This window comes from Adiantum capillus-veneris, chromosome 10, assembly GCF_014529385.1.
Source record: "Adiantum capillus-veneris isolate H3 chromosome 10, ASM1452938v2, whole genome shotgun sequence".
Lineage (NCBI taxonomy): Eukaryota > Viridiplantae > Streptophyta > Polypodiopsida > Polypodiales > Pteridaceae > Adiantum > Adiantum capillus-veneris.
The window spans coordinates 114833680-114846909 of NC_140940.1; positions in this window are offsets into that span (position 1 = coordinate 114833680).

Here is a 13230-nt window from a genome sequence, read left to right on the forward strand (position 1 = left end):
AAGCTTCTCAGCTCCGAGGGCCTTGGTAAAGATATCCCCTATCTGCTCCTCTGTGCTGACGTAGACCAAGTCGATGTCGCCCGCCAACACTCGCTCTCAAACATAGTGGTAGTGGACCTCTATGTGTGTGGTCTTGGCATGGAACACTGGGTTCCTAGCCAACTGCATGCTGCTGAGGTTGTCACAATGGATGAAAATCTGCCGGTCCACCTGCACTCCCAAGTCCTCAAGTAATGTGCGTAGCCAAGCTACCTCGCATGCCGCAACTGCTGCACCTCTGTACTCGGCCTCTGTGCTGGATAAAGCAACCATAGGCTGCTTTTTGCTGCTCCAAGTAACAGAAGCACTCCCAAAAGAGAACATGAAGCCACTCGTAGATCTCCTATCAACAATGCTACCTGCCCAATCTACATCTGTATACCCATACAATGCTAATGGTGCATCTGCTGCATAGAACAATGCGTAGTCAAGAGTACCTTGCACATACCTAAGTGTGCATCATACTCCATCCAAATGTGGCTTCCTCGGAAGCTGCATGAACTGACTCTCCAAGCCTACTGTGTAGCTCAAGTCTGGCCTCGTGATATTCAAGTAGATTAGACTACCCACAATCTTCCTGTACATGTTGATATCCTCAACAACATCACCCTTCTCTGCACTCAGCTTTACATTCACATCCAAGGGAATAGAAATTGGCTTACAATCAGCCATACCATACTTTGACAACATGTCCAAAGCATACTGTCTCTGTGATAGCCATACACCCTCTGGAGTCCTGATCACCTCAATGCCAAGAAAGTAGCGCAACTCGCCTAAATCTTTCATTTCAAACTCCTGTTTGAGAAGACCCTTCACATGGTCAATCTCCATAGCATTGTCACCAACAATAATAAGGTCATCTACATATATGGTAATGACCACAATCCCCACATCACTCTCACGTACATAGAGTGAATGATCAGCATGAGCTCTCCTAAAACCAATACTGACAAGATACTTGGCAATCCTGTCATACCATGCTCTAGAGCCCTGCTTCAAACCATACAAAGCTTTGAGAAGTCTGCATACATAATCTGGGTAACCTGGATCGACATAACCAGGTGGCTGATCCATATACACTTCCTCTTGCAATTCACCATTCAAGAAGGCATTCTTTACATCCATTTGATGCATAATCCATCCTCTAGATGCAGCCACTGCTATGACACTTCTCACAGTCGTCATCTTTGCCACTGGAGCAAAGGTCTCCTCATAGTCTATGCCATACGTCTGTGCATAACCCTTTGCGACCAGCCTTGCCTTGTGACGCTCAATGTTACCATCAGCCTTATGCTTGGTTTTATACACCCATTTACAGCCAATAGCTTTCTTGCCATTTGGCAATGGCACCAACTCCCATGTGTCGTTTGCTTCCAATGCAGCCATCTCTTCATTCATTGCATCATCCCAATGCACATTTCCAACTGCATCCTCAAAACATGTGGGCTCCACATCCTGTACCACCTTAGCCATGTAGGCTTGGTGATGCGCTAGATACCCATCATAAGTCAATTTTTGAACTGGATTTCTGACTCTATTAGATCTGCGCGGTCCTGGGTCACTCCTTTGCCCTCTAGCATCTTCTTGTACTTTCCTTACACCAGGTGTCCTGACAGTCGGAATTCCAAATTCCTCATCAAGACTTTGTTCAGAACCATCTGAATCCATGTCTACATGTGAAAAACCTGATGATGCATCAGCCATAAAGGGAGGTTTATCAACCTTTTCCTTTCCTTTTCGTGATACATTCCCTGTACCTGTTGGTGGAGTAACCTGCGTACGTAGTCTACCGTTCCATGGTTTCTCAACAGAGCCACGAGAAGAGGACTCTTGTGGTCCACTCAGAACCTGTGAATGTGGCCTCACATTTTGTACAACCACATCATCTTTTACATCAGCCCTAATAGTGCCATGTGCATTACTGTACCAGCTGCTCATCTCATCAAAGACTACATCTTTGCTCACTCGTAATTCTCGTGTAGTAGGATTGTAGCACCTGTACCCCTTTTGTTCAAGGGAATATCCCACAAGAATATATTTCTCTGCTTTAGGATCCAATTTCCTACACAACTCATCTGGTACATGCACGTAAGCTATGCAGCCAAACACTTTCAAGTGTGCCAAATCAGGCTTTGTATCTGTAAACTTTTCCTCGGGTGTGTCCTGTTCATAATGTACACAGCTGTATTTACGGCTTCAGCCCAGAAATGATGAGGCATGTTCTTCTCATTCATCAATGCACGTGCAACCTCTGCAATGTGCCTGTTTTTCCTTTCTACGACCCCATTCTGTTGTGGAGTATATCTGCATGTAAACTGCCTGCGTATACCATGCATTCGCAGAAAATCTGAAAAATCATTGGAGAAGTACTCTCCCCCTCCATCTGACCTCAATGTCTTGATTTGCATATCTGTCTCCTTCTCAATCATGACTTTGAAGTCTTGAAAGTGACCAAACACTTCACTTTTGTTATGCATGAAGTAGACCCATACTTTCCTTGTATGTTCATCAATGAAAGAGACATAATACCTGCAACCATGTATACTTGCAGTATTGGTTGGATCCCAAACATCTGTGTGCACCACCTCAAGTGGCTTTTTACATACATTGCGCTCATGTGGAAATGAGCCCTTTGACTGTTTTCCAAACTGGCATGCTGCACACACTTTATGCATACCATCCACCTTGAATTTGGGAAAACCTTTTACAATCTGTTTTGATTGCATGCTGCGAAATCTCTGCTCATTGACATGGCCAATGCGTTTGTGCCAAATGTCAACATCAGCCACAACACCTGTGCCCTGTGAAAATAATGCAGCTTTTACCTCAGGCATGTCTACATTCAGCGTAAACATTCTGCCCACACATTTGTCCTCTGTGATCAGCTTACAGCCATTCAGAAAATCTTCTACATAACAGCCATTTGGATTGAAGCGAACCTGCAAACCCTGCTCAACCATTTGTCCAACAGAAACAAGATTATTTGTAATGTTTGGGACATGAAGTACATCTGCTAAGTACTTTGATTTCCCACTCTTCATATTTAGAGGTATGTCCCCTACATGAGCAATGGGGTGAGTTGTGTCATCTCCTGTCTGCACATAGCCTGACACATCTGGTTTGCGCATATCTCTAAACCACTCTCCACGAGACGTCATGTGATTAGAGGCACCTGAATCCACATACCAAACATCATCTTGGGTGGAATTCTCTGTAGTCATTGTATTCATTACATGCTGCATAACAAACATGCGCTCGTTTTTGCTGTCATCTGCATCTCTGCTAGTAGATGCATAGTTTCCCTGTTCTCTCTTTCCACTTGCTTTTCCCTTTGGACAATCACGTGACATGTGACCTCTTTCACCAAAAGTCCAACATTCTCTGCTATCTGGAGTATGTTGCTGCCTGCTTGATCCTGCTCCACAACCTCTTTGACTCCCCCTGCCTTGAGACTGGTTTCCCCTGCCACCTGTATTGTTTTGATTTGATTGACCTTCCAGAAATTGGCCCCTGCAACCCCCTGGGCCTCGACCACGACCTCTACCTCTACCTCTGTTGGAGTTAGAATAGAAGGCCTGCTCAGAATTATTTCTGCCATGAGAAGAAGATGTGTCAAGGTTCTTCTCCTCAAGAATAAGCATAGAAATCAAATCTTGGAACACGGGGATGTCGTCTCTTGTATTCATGGAAGACCTAAAATGTACATACTCATCTCCTAAACCATCCAAGCATGCACGGACAATGTCATCGTCTTCCACTGAGACTTTAATAGATCCAAGAGCCTCAATGATACTCTTGATCTTCAAGGCATAATCATTGATTGAGAGGTTGTTCCTCTTAACCTGATTTAGCTCCGACTTTAGTTGAAGCTTCCTAACCTTGGTGTTCACCTCGAACACTCTGCCTAAGTTTCTCCATGCAATGGCAAGGGTTTCAGCATCCTGTAGATAGCCCATCATGCCATCTGTGATGCTCATAGAAAGCCAATACATCACTTTGCTCTGGCCTTGTTGCCAGTCCCTCAAAGCTTTCCTTTGTTCTGCTGTAGCATTTGCCTCGGGAATCTCTGGTTCCTTTTCATTGTCTCCTTCTACATAGTCCCAATAACCTTTTCCTTTTAGTAAATTTGTTATTCTGAACTTCCATGCAGGGTAGTTATTTTTCTCAAGCTTCTCAGTAACAATCTGACTGAAACCGTCAGACATCTTGAAGCACCAAGACAAAATAGCTGTAATTTGCAAAAACCTGCAAATCTGTTGAACCTGCTATCGTGGTACCTGTAACGCTTTCTACACTCAACGAGTGTCCACAATCAAGCGTACATACAACCACTGTACTTGTAAAGTAAATCTCTGTATACTGCACTTTGGAGACCTGTTCAGAAACTTGTGCGAAAAACCCCTAAATTGCGAACGAAGGGATTGTGATGCTCTTGCTCTCTTAGCCTCTCTTGCTTGCACCAGGCTCTGATACCATGTAAAGAATGAGGATGCAAGAGAGCTACACAAGACAAGCACAAAGCACACAAAGATGGAAAGCTTCTTCTTCTTCTTCACAGAAAAGAGAGTACAAAATGACTAAGTGCTAAAGCTGAAAAGTAGCACATATGTACATGCGGTCACTAAGTGTGAACTCGCTAGAAGCGTACTAGGCTGGCACTATAAGTGTAGTCCAGCTGTAGAATCACTGGCAGAGATCCTCCGTGTCGGTCACCTAACGCGCCAGTGAGTAAATGCCGTAAGCGGCCAAGACCCATAGTGGATGCCAGCTCAAGGTGTAGAGCTCGACATCTCAACATGGTGGAGGCTGAAAGCATGTTAACCTGTCGCGCTTTTTGTGCTAGTTAGCAGTTTCAAGTTAGCACATCTTCAAAAAGTTGGGCGTCCGGTAAATTTTCTACAAATAATATCAAAATTTATCGGAGGTTGTACATTTGGATTCCTTGTTTCAAGTGCTTTCTATTGATATATCACATGTCATAGATATTGGAGATGTAGCTCAAGTTATTGTACTAGTTAGCATATGTCAAAATTGTGCTAGTTAGCATTGTCCGGGACATGAAAAAGCATGACAGGTTAACATGCTTTCACCCTGGAGCATCCTTCTCTCCATGTTTCTATGGAGCCTAGCTTGGACAAGTGGTGGACCTTTGCTTCTCTGTATGTTTCAATAGAGTTAGCTTGGACAAGTGGTGGACCTTGGAAACAAACCCCCATGTAAAGCATATCATGGTCATTCCAAGTGGTGAGAAAGAACATCGTTTAAGATATAGCCTTATAGGTTGGACAAGTGGTAGACCTTAACACCCAGATCTTCTTACTATAATGACATAAATTGGAAAAGTGGTGAATCTTGAGACCAAACCACTCATGCTACTAGGGATAATAGGTTGGACAAGTGGTGGACCTTGAATTTAAACCCCACATTGTAGGGATGCGATGTAGCACGACCTAATCGCAACCCACAAAATTGTCAAATCGTGGAGCGGCAACCTGGCTAGGGCATGGAAGCACGAGCCTAGGATGTATAGACATAGAGGATTCAAGGGATCCTTCTTCTCATCATAGAGAGAAGCCATGGAAAGGGCTTCCTCTAATCAACAACACATTCCTACTCACTAATCACTTGTACACAATCACGCGGTTGAAATTAACCTCTCACATCAATCACTCTTATTCACAACTCTTAATCACAACTACACAAGCATGCAATTAACATACCTACTCCGCATTAGCGTGTCCATTCCGGCACAACCCCTCAATGCGACTACGTATGCACATACACTAACCGTACCTTGTAGAGAGAGATGAAGAGAAGGAAGGCATAGCCCTCACACACCATGGCCAATGGTGTGGATAGAATAAATTAACTCAAAAAAGGGATTAGAGATCTACCATCACACTAATACAATCTCACTCCACATAATCAAGCAAAGAAGACTAATAAGAAGGAAAGAGTAATTGATTATTAGAAATCAAGAGCTACATGGGCATGGAAAGCCCATGAGCCTCATGACCATCCACTCTACAAAGAGGAGTCCTCACCCAAGAATGACTTCTCATTAAGCATAGGACTCTTTTATAGCTTTGGGACTCAAACCCTTCAACTATGGGATAGAGTTGAGCTCTCTAGCCTAAACTCATACAACTTTGGAACTCCTACATGAGCCCAAGCCCTATACAATGAAAAGGAAATATTGTGCACTATGGCACATCCACAGCTTGGTGCATAATTGGTGTAGCCTGTGTTAGCCGATGCTAACATTCCCCCCTTCCTAATTTGGCACACATCCTCGTGTGCCGGTGAAGCAAGACACAGTGACATGGTAGAAAGCAAGTCCATGGAAGAAATGTTGAGTTGCAAAACATAAGGACAAGTAATGAGCATCAAAGACCACCAATAATGAATAAAACATGAAGCACAAATGAACAATCATGCAAAATGATTTTTTGCTTCTAAAAGATGGGTCAATCATAGTCAAAAACTAGGCAACATAAAGCAAAAAAACACCTAAACTATTGTGAAGATTAAACCACTTAAAATTTTAGTTTTATGCATGAAACACAAGCAATCAATTATGACCCTAGGTTAAGGCACTTCATAAACCTATTAGCCTAAAAACTATGTGAACAATCTTAAAAATCATTCAAGTCTATCATGTCTACGGGCTATTAAAAAGCTCCTAATCTATTAGTACATTGTCAAAGCTTTTTTTAAGCTCATGGAAGTTTTGTTTTTTGTCATTCATTGAAAAAAGTTGAACACATCACAAGGCTACTACCCCAAGGCAAGTCTAGGTGCGACTCTCGGCTCCTTGAACCCTCAAGAAGGTGTTCCAAAAGCCTACTAGCCTACCAAAGCGACGGCTAACCCTTATCAGCCGAGGGCATTGATTTAGGGCCTTGACCAAGCGAGCTAAAGTTATTCCCCTCGCCTGCCAAGTGCCAATAAGGCGTTAGGCCTCACATAGACACAACATAACATATAGATTTTGGTTTTCATGTGCCTTAGTAGCATTTTTACTACTTTTTTGGACACTTCTTTGCTTCACGGTTCATTTTTTAGCACATTTTTATTGCTTCCTTTAAGAGATGCTAATGGCAATTGGACTAAAAGACTAAAAACCTAATCATAGCCCTAGGTCATGTTAAAAATGAATGGAGTATTAAGACTATCACCAAGAGTCTAGGACTAATGAGAAATGAACCTAAATTAACCTAATGTCAAGGCCAATTGCCTATGATTAGCACACATAAAACCTAAATTTTTTGATGTGTTAATTCTCACAAAGCAATGTGTTGAAACTTTAAAATGCCTAGCTTTCGAACATGAAAAAACCATAACTTAGAAGCGAATTCACTTAAGCCAAGTAAGAGAATGAAGAGATGAACGAAGAGCAAAATCATGGAAGGATTACACCTATTCATGATCTTTTGAGCATCCTTGAGCAATCATCCCCTTTGTGTAGAAAGTCTCTTGATCTTTTTATTTGCAAAAGAAGCCGATTTGAAGCTAAGTGTAAACACAAGCTACAAAAGCCAATTATTGAAATCCAAAAGCACACAAAGAAAACATTAATGAAAACCTAAAACTAGGGTCTTGCATACCCGAATTTGCCAAAGGGAAAAAACCCAAGGGAAAAAAGTGCCTTTGGTTATGCACATGATGCTCTAAAGTAGCAAATTTATGCATACATAACACAGTGAGAGAAAAAAAATGTTTCTACATAAGCAAATTTTGCAATTTTTACAACCTCTCCTACATGGTTCGAAGTAGATTAGTTTCTAGCTCACTTGAAGTATGGAATTTAAACAAGCTAAGAGCTGAAAATAATGCAACTTTGAATGAACTTGAAGCGGCTCTCGATAGCCAAATTTTACAATTTAAAGCTTTCCAAAAAGTTGGCTAACAACTAGCTCACATTAAATTTTCAATTTTTTAATTGTGTGATCTTTGAGCTAGAGATGGCTGCAACTTGATGAAATGAAATGAATGGCTCTCAATAGCCAAATTTTGCAATTTAAAGTTTCAAAAAATTTCGGTAAATACTAGCTCACAATGAAAAAAATTGCATTTTTAGACCAAGCTATGAACTAGCATTACAACTTTAATCCAAACAATTAGAATGGCTCTAAGTAGCCAAATTTTGCAATACATTGCAATGATGACCCCTTCTTGGATCATTTGGAATCACACACCTACCACACCTCTTCAAAATGAAGCTCAATTGTTAGTGCTTTTTAAGCATTTGAACATCCAATTACAAGCACTAAAAATTGCACGATCAACCACAACCCCAACAATTTAATGCTCACACTTGGCCATCAAACAAGCTTCATTTTAGTGCTTTCCAATGTTTTTTTATGTTCAAGCACCAAATTGTACAAGTAATGTTAAGTTTTAGCACAAAGTCCGACCAAGCAATCATAACTCATCATTTAGTGCAACTCTCACATGAAGCTCACATGTATGCCATAAAGTTTTTTTTTTTTTCGTTTAGCATATAGACATTCATAGAAGAAAAGAGTGGGAGAGTTTTCATGTTGATGTTAGAAGCTGGACACACCCTACGGAAACTGACTTCTTAGCGGATTATCATTTTTTGTAATTATTCATTTATTGAGAAAACTCGACATTTCACCTTGTAAATATTGGGGCTTACAAAAGTTTCCAGATTGTATCCCAGTTTTGATAGTTAGATTGAGTAGATGGTTGATTTGGAACTTTAGGGTTTGAGAATTGTAAGGTATTTATACCACTTTTTGACCTTAATGAAGGACCTTTTGTCATTTTTAGAGGAGGGAGTTTTTAAAGTCTGGGAGTGAGCGTACTGTGTACGAGAGAGAGTGTGAGCTTCATCTTGACGCTACGTGTGCACCGGTGGTCGGAATCAAGTGCGAAGAAGTGCAACGTGTTTCCCCCGACGAGAGCTACGCACCGATACCTACATTGTGCGCGTACGGTCCGGTTTTGCGAGCTCCTCTACGAGCTTCATCTGGTGATTCGGTGAGCATACATTGCCCGATTTTGCATTGCAGCATATCCACACATTCACATTGAGTAGAGCTACACATTAGGCACTTAAGATTTTGAAAACGGAGACCTGCAAATTTTGGCCAGACATCCTACATGATTTTGCAGCGGGTGTTTTGGGTTGGGGTTTTGGTTCATAGACCTTAGGGAGAGAGACCTATTGGTGATAGTAGGGTCTCCTTCAAGTTCTGTGGTGTTTCGAGATTGTTTGATGGGTGTTCGGCTCTAGAAAGCGTTGTAGGAAGTTTCCTCTTATGCACTCTTGAAGGCTGTGACTTGACATTGGGTAGAGACCTCTGTAGGAATTAGTTAGGAGTCGGTCGAGTGTAGGTTGACACCTTATACTTTCTTCCATGCGCCTGCAGGTGGAGCTTTGTCCTTAGCTGACAAATCTTGTTAGGTGAGTTCTCGCTATGCTGACGTCCATCGCGGCGTATCCATCCAACATTGGCGCCGCTGCCGGGAACAAAAACCTTAGGTAGGTGACCGAGACTAGTCCTTGAGGATAGGGATTTTTGGATTGCCAAGAGTCTCGTTTTACATTTAGATAGGACCAGAGGGTGGAGGACTCTCTAGGTCTTAGAGGGAGTCTAGGAAGCGTGTGTCTGGCCTAGATCCTTCGACTTAGGTAGATTTAGGTAGACTAATATAGTTTTAGGTATTAGTTGAGTTCTTGAGTAGGAGTTGGAGTGGTAGAAGCGATGAGAGGAGAGCTTGAGAGTCCGGAGAGGCCAGAAAGCAACCAAAACACCATTATAACCATTTCACATGATGAGTAGGAGTAGAGTAAGTAGGACATCATGATTCAAGATCTAGAGCACTTCATGCATGTATACTTGCTTGGTAAATTCATCACAAGTTTGTAAAAGACGCAAAAAGACGCAAAAGTGTGTTTGAAAGTTAAAGAGAAGTCCAAAAGTTACTGTGAGTGTTTCTGATAGAGCTGCAAAGCTTGAGGAGCATTTCTGTTCGGAAAAACTTTAATTTCAAGCTAGGAGACATCCTACGCGTAGGATGTCTACAGGCTAATCTGGTGGAAATTTGGGATTTTGAGTTAACCAGTGTGTTCAGAAGGTGGGGTTTACCCTATTTTCAACTGGAAAAGTGGAAATTTGACCATATCTTGAGAGGATAAGGCCAGATAGACTGAAAGTGCCAGACATCCTATCCAAATTGTGCCAAAGCATTATTTTAAGACTAAAACCATATGATGGCTGCATGAGCATGACTTGCATGATATATTGAGTGACTGAGAGGGGTTTCATCTCATTTGGGTGAGAAAATTGGGTTCAACGTAGACTTTAACACTTTTGACTGAAAAAGGCAAGAACAACTAAAATTGGGGACTTTTGAAATCCAAACCAAAATCTAAGCATACCACTGGGTTGTTGACATCAAGGGGAAGCTGTGGGTCAAGTCTGGGGTTAAACAGGACAAAAAGATATCCTACGCGTAGGATGTCTTCTATGTGATGTTTACTCCAAACCTAATTTTGAGCATACCAAAGTAATCATAAACTCAAGGGAAGCCTGTGTTTTGAATTTGAAGCCATTCTGATGAAAAAGACATCCTACTCGTAGGATGTCTAAAGCAAGAAATTAAAGCCAGATACTGACAGTGGGCATAGCAAGGTGTTGTATAGCCTAAGGCAAGCCCCCTAGTCAATTTTGTGTTACCATATACATGTGGTAGTGATGTGTGTGAACACACTAGGACCGCCGGGGCATTTTTTCCCTCTTTAGGAGGTTTTTTCCCCCGTGCATTGTATATACGTCCATCACTCTAGGGCTATCTATCTTTCCATTGCACACTAAGTAACACACTCTCTATTGTGTGCCTTGAGCTTCCTTCGTCTTCTCCAAGATGTGTGTGTTTCTCTGCAACCCTAATTCCAACAATTGGTATCAGAGTAGGTCACGTCCTCCCGGGCTTAGTCGCCAGCTGCTCCAGCACACGCCTGCTCACTTTCTCCGATTTCAGTGAGCTTTGGCGAGCGTTCGCAAGTTGACAAAAATTTTGGGAGAACTCGAAGAGCTTGGTCTGCTCAGAATTTTGATTTGGGCTCATTTCGGCCTCCGTTTCCACTACAGGCAGTACTGCACAGGCTATTTTGTCATTTTGTGCAGAATTTCTGTCAGTGCCGTTTTCTGCATAACATGTGCCTTATAGTCTTCTACGGTTTGTTCTATATAGCATAGCTTGTTCCCGCTCCATTTCTCCTATTTTCGGGCAGTTTTCACATCAGGTGCAACATTTACCATGGCTGACAACAACAACACAGATGTGTTCAAGATGTTTGCTGCTGAGGACAGATTGGATGGTGACAACTACCCTATGTGGGCTTATATGATGCAACATGTTCTTGTGTCAAAGGGTGTCTGGAACATTGTGCAGGGCATTCATGTACGTCCTGGTTCTGAGGATGTAGGTGATGTTGCAGGTCTTGCTACAAGGATTGCAGCTGTTAGAGTTGTTTTGCCTACGGCAGAACAAGCTCGTTGGGATGTTAAGGATGCGGAGGCTCATGCATTGATTGCATTGTCTATGAAGCGTACCATTGTTCCTCACATCCGTTCAGCAAAATCTGCAAAACAGGCTTGGGATATTCTAGCAGGTCTTTATGCAAGCCGCAATGAGGCTAAAATTTCTTTGCTGCGTAAAGAGCTGGAGTCGAAGATTATGCATGAGGAAGATGATATGGACACTTTCCTTGCTAGTGTCAAGGATATCAATGAGCAACTTATTTCTGCAGGTGAAGTCATTTCAGACAGTTCACTTGTGCAGACTGTTCTTAATGCCTTACCAGATTCCTACCAGAATTTTGCCAGTACTTGGAGATTGATGACCCAAGGAAATCCTAAAGTTGTCAAGTTTGATGCATTATGCACATTGCTGTTGCAAGAGTCACTTTCTAGAAAAAACAGGACTAGGCAGCGTGCAGTTGAACAGGCTTTTATTGCTTCTCAAAGAAAGGGTGGTAAGAGTAATGCAGCCACTTCTTATGGTTCTACTGCGAGTGGCAAAAATTTTGTTCCTAATGCTTCTGCTGGCAGTACTTCGTCTGGCAATTCTGGTGATAAGGGCAAAAAGAAGATACGTTGCCATTATTGTAAAGCCAATGATCACTTGATCAAGTCATGTCCTAAGTTGAAGGCCAAAGAGGCTAAGAATAAAGACGGTGGGTTCACTCCAAATGCTGGTTCCACTACAAATGCAGCCATTGTTGAGTCTTCTGTGAAAGGAGCCTGTAATGCTGATGTTGATGCAGAATGGGCTTTTAACGTAGAGTGCACTTACAATCCTGCTGTCCATGATGCATGCTTGTCAGTTGCTGTAGATTCACATGTGTGGTATTTCGACAGTGGTGCTACAAAGCACATTACCTCACATCGTGAATTGTTTACCTCTCTCGAGTCTGTCCCTCATGGGAATTCAGTCACTTGTGCCAACAACGCCTCTTATCCAGTTCAGGGAGTTGGAAAGATTGTGCTCACTGCTGCTAATGGTAGTTCCTTCACACTTTTTGATGCACTTTATGTACCTGGGATCAAGAAGAATCTCTTGTCTGTATCCGCACTTGCTAGAATTGGACTTGTAGTCAAATTTGTGGATGACAGATGTACAGTTCATGATCTCAGTTTTGGTGATGAAATTGTCGCATCTGGGCTTTTGTGCCGTGGGCTGTATAAGCTCACTTTGTATGACAAGTGTGGACAAAATTTTGCAAATGCTGTTGCAGATTCAAGGGTTGTTTCAGATGCAAAACTTTGGCATGCACGTTTTGGTCAATCTGAATTTTGCCAGTTTGTTGCGTTTGCAGAAATCTGATATGGTTGCTTCTTTGCCGCCTCTTGAAGCACTTGTCAAACATGTTTGTGAAGGCTGTATTTTGGGTAAGATGCAGCATTCTAAATTTCCAAAGGATGGTTCAGTTCGGGCCACATGCAGGTTGCAGCTTGTGCATAGTGATGTTTGTGGGCCCATGCAAACTCCGTCCTTGGGCAATTACCTGTACTTTGTGACTTTCATTGATGATTACTCCAGGCATGCATGGGTATTTTCACTTAAAGCGAAGTCCGAAGTTTTTATGTGCTTCAAACAATAATGGCTGAAAATGTCTCGAAATGTACTATGGGCACCCTCCGTTCCGATCGAGGG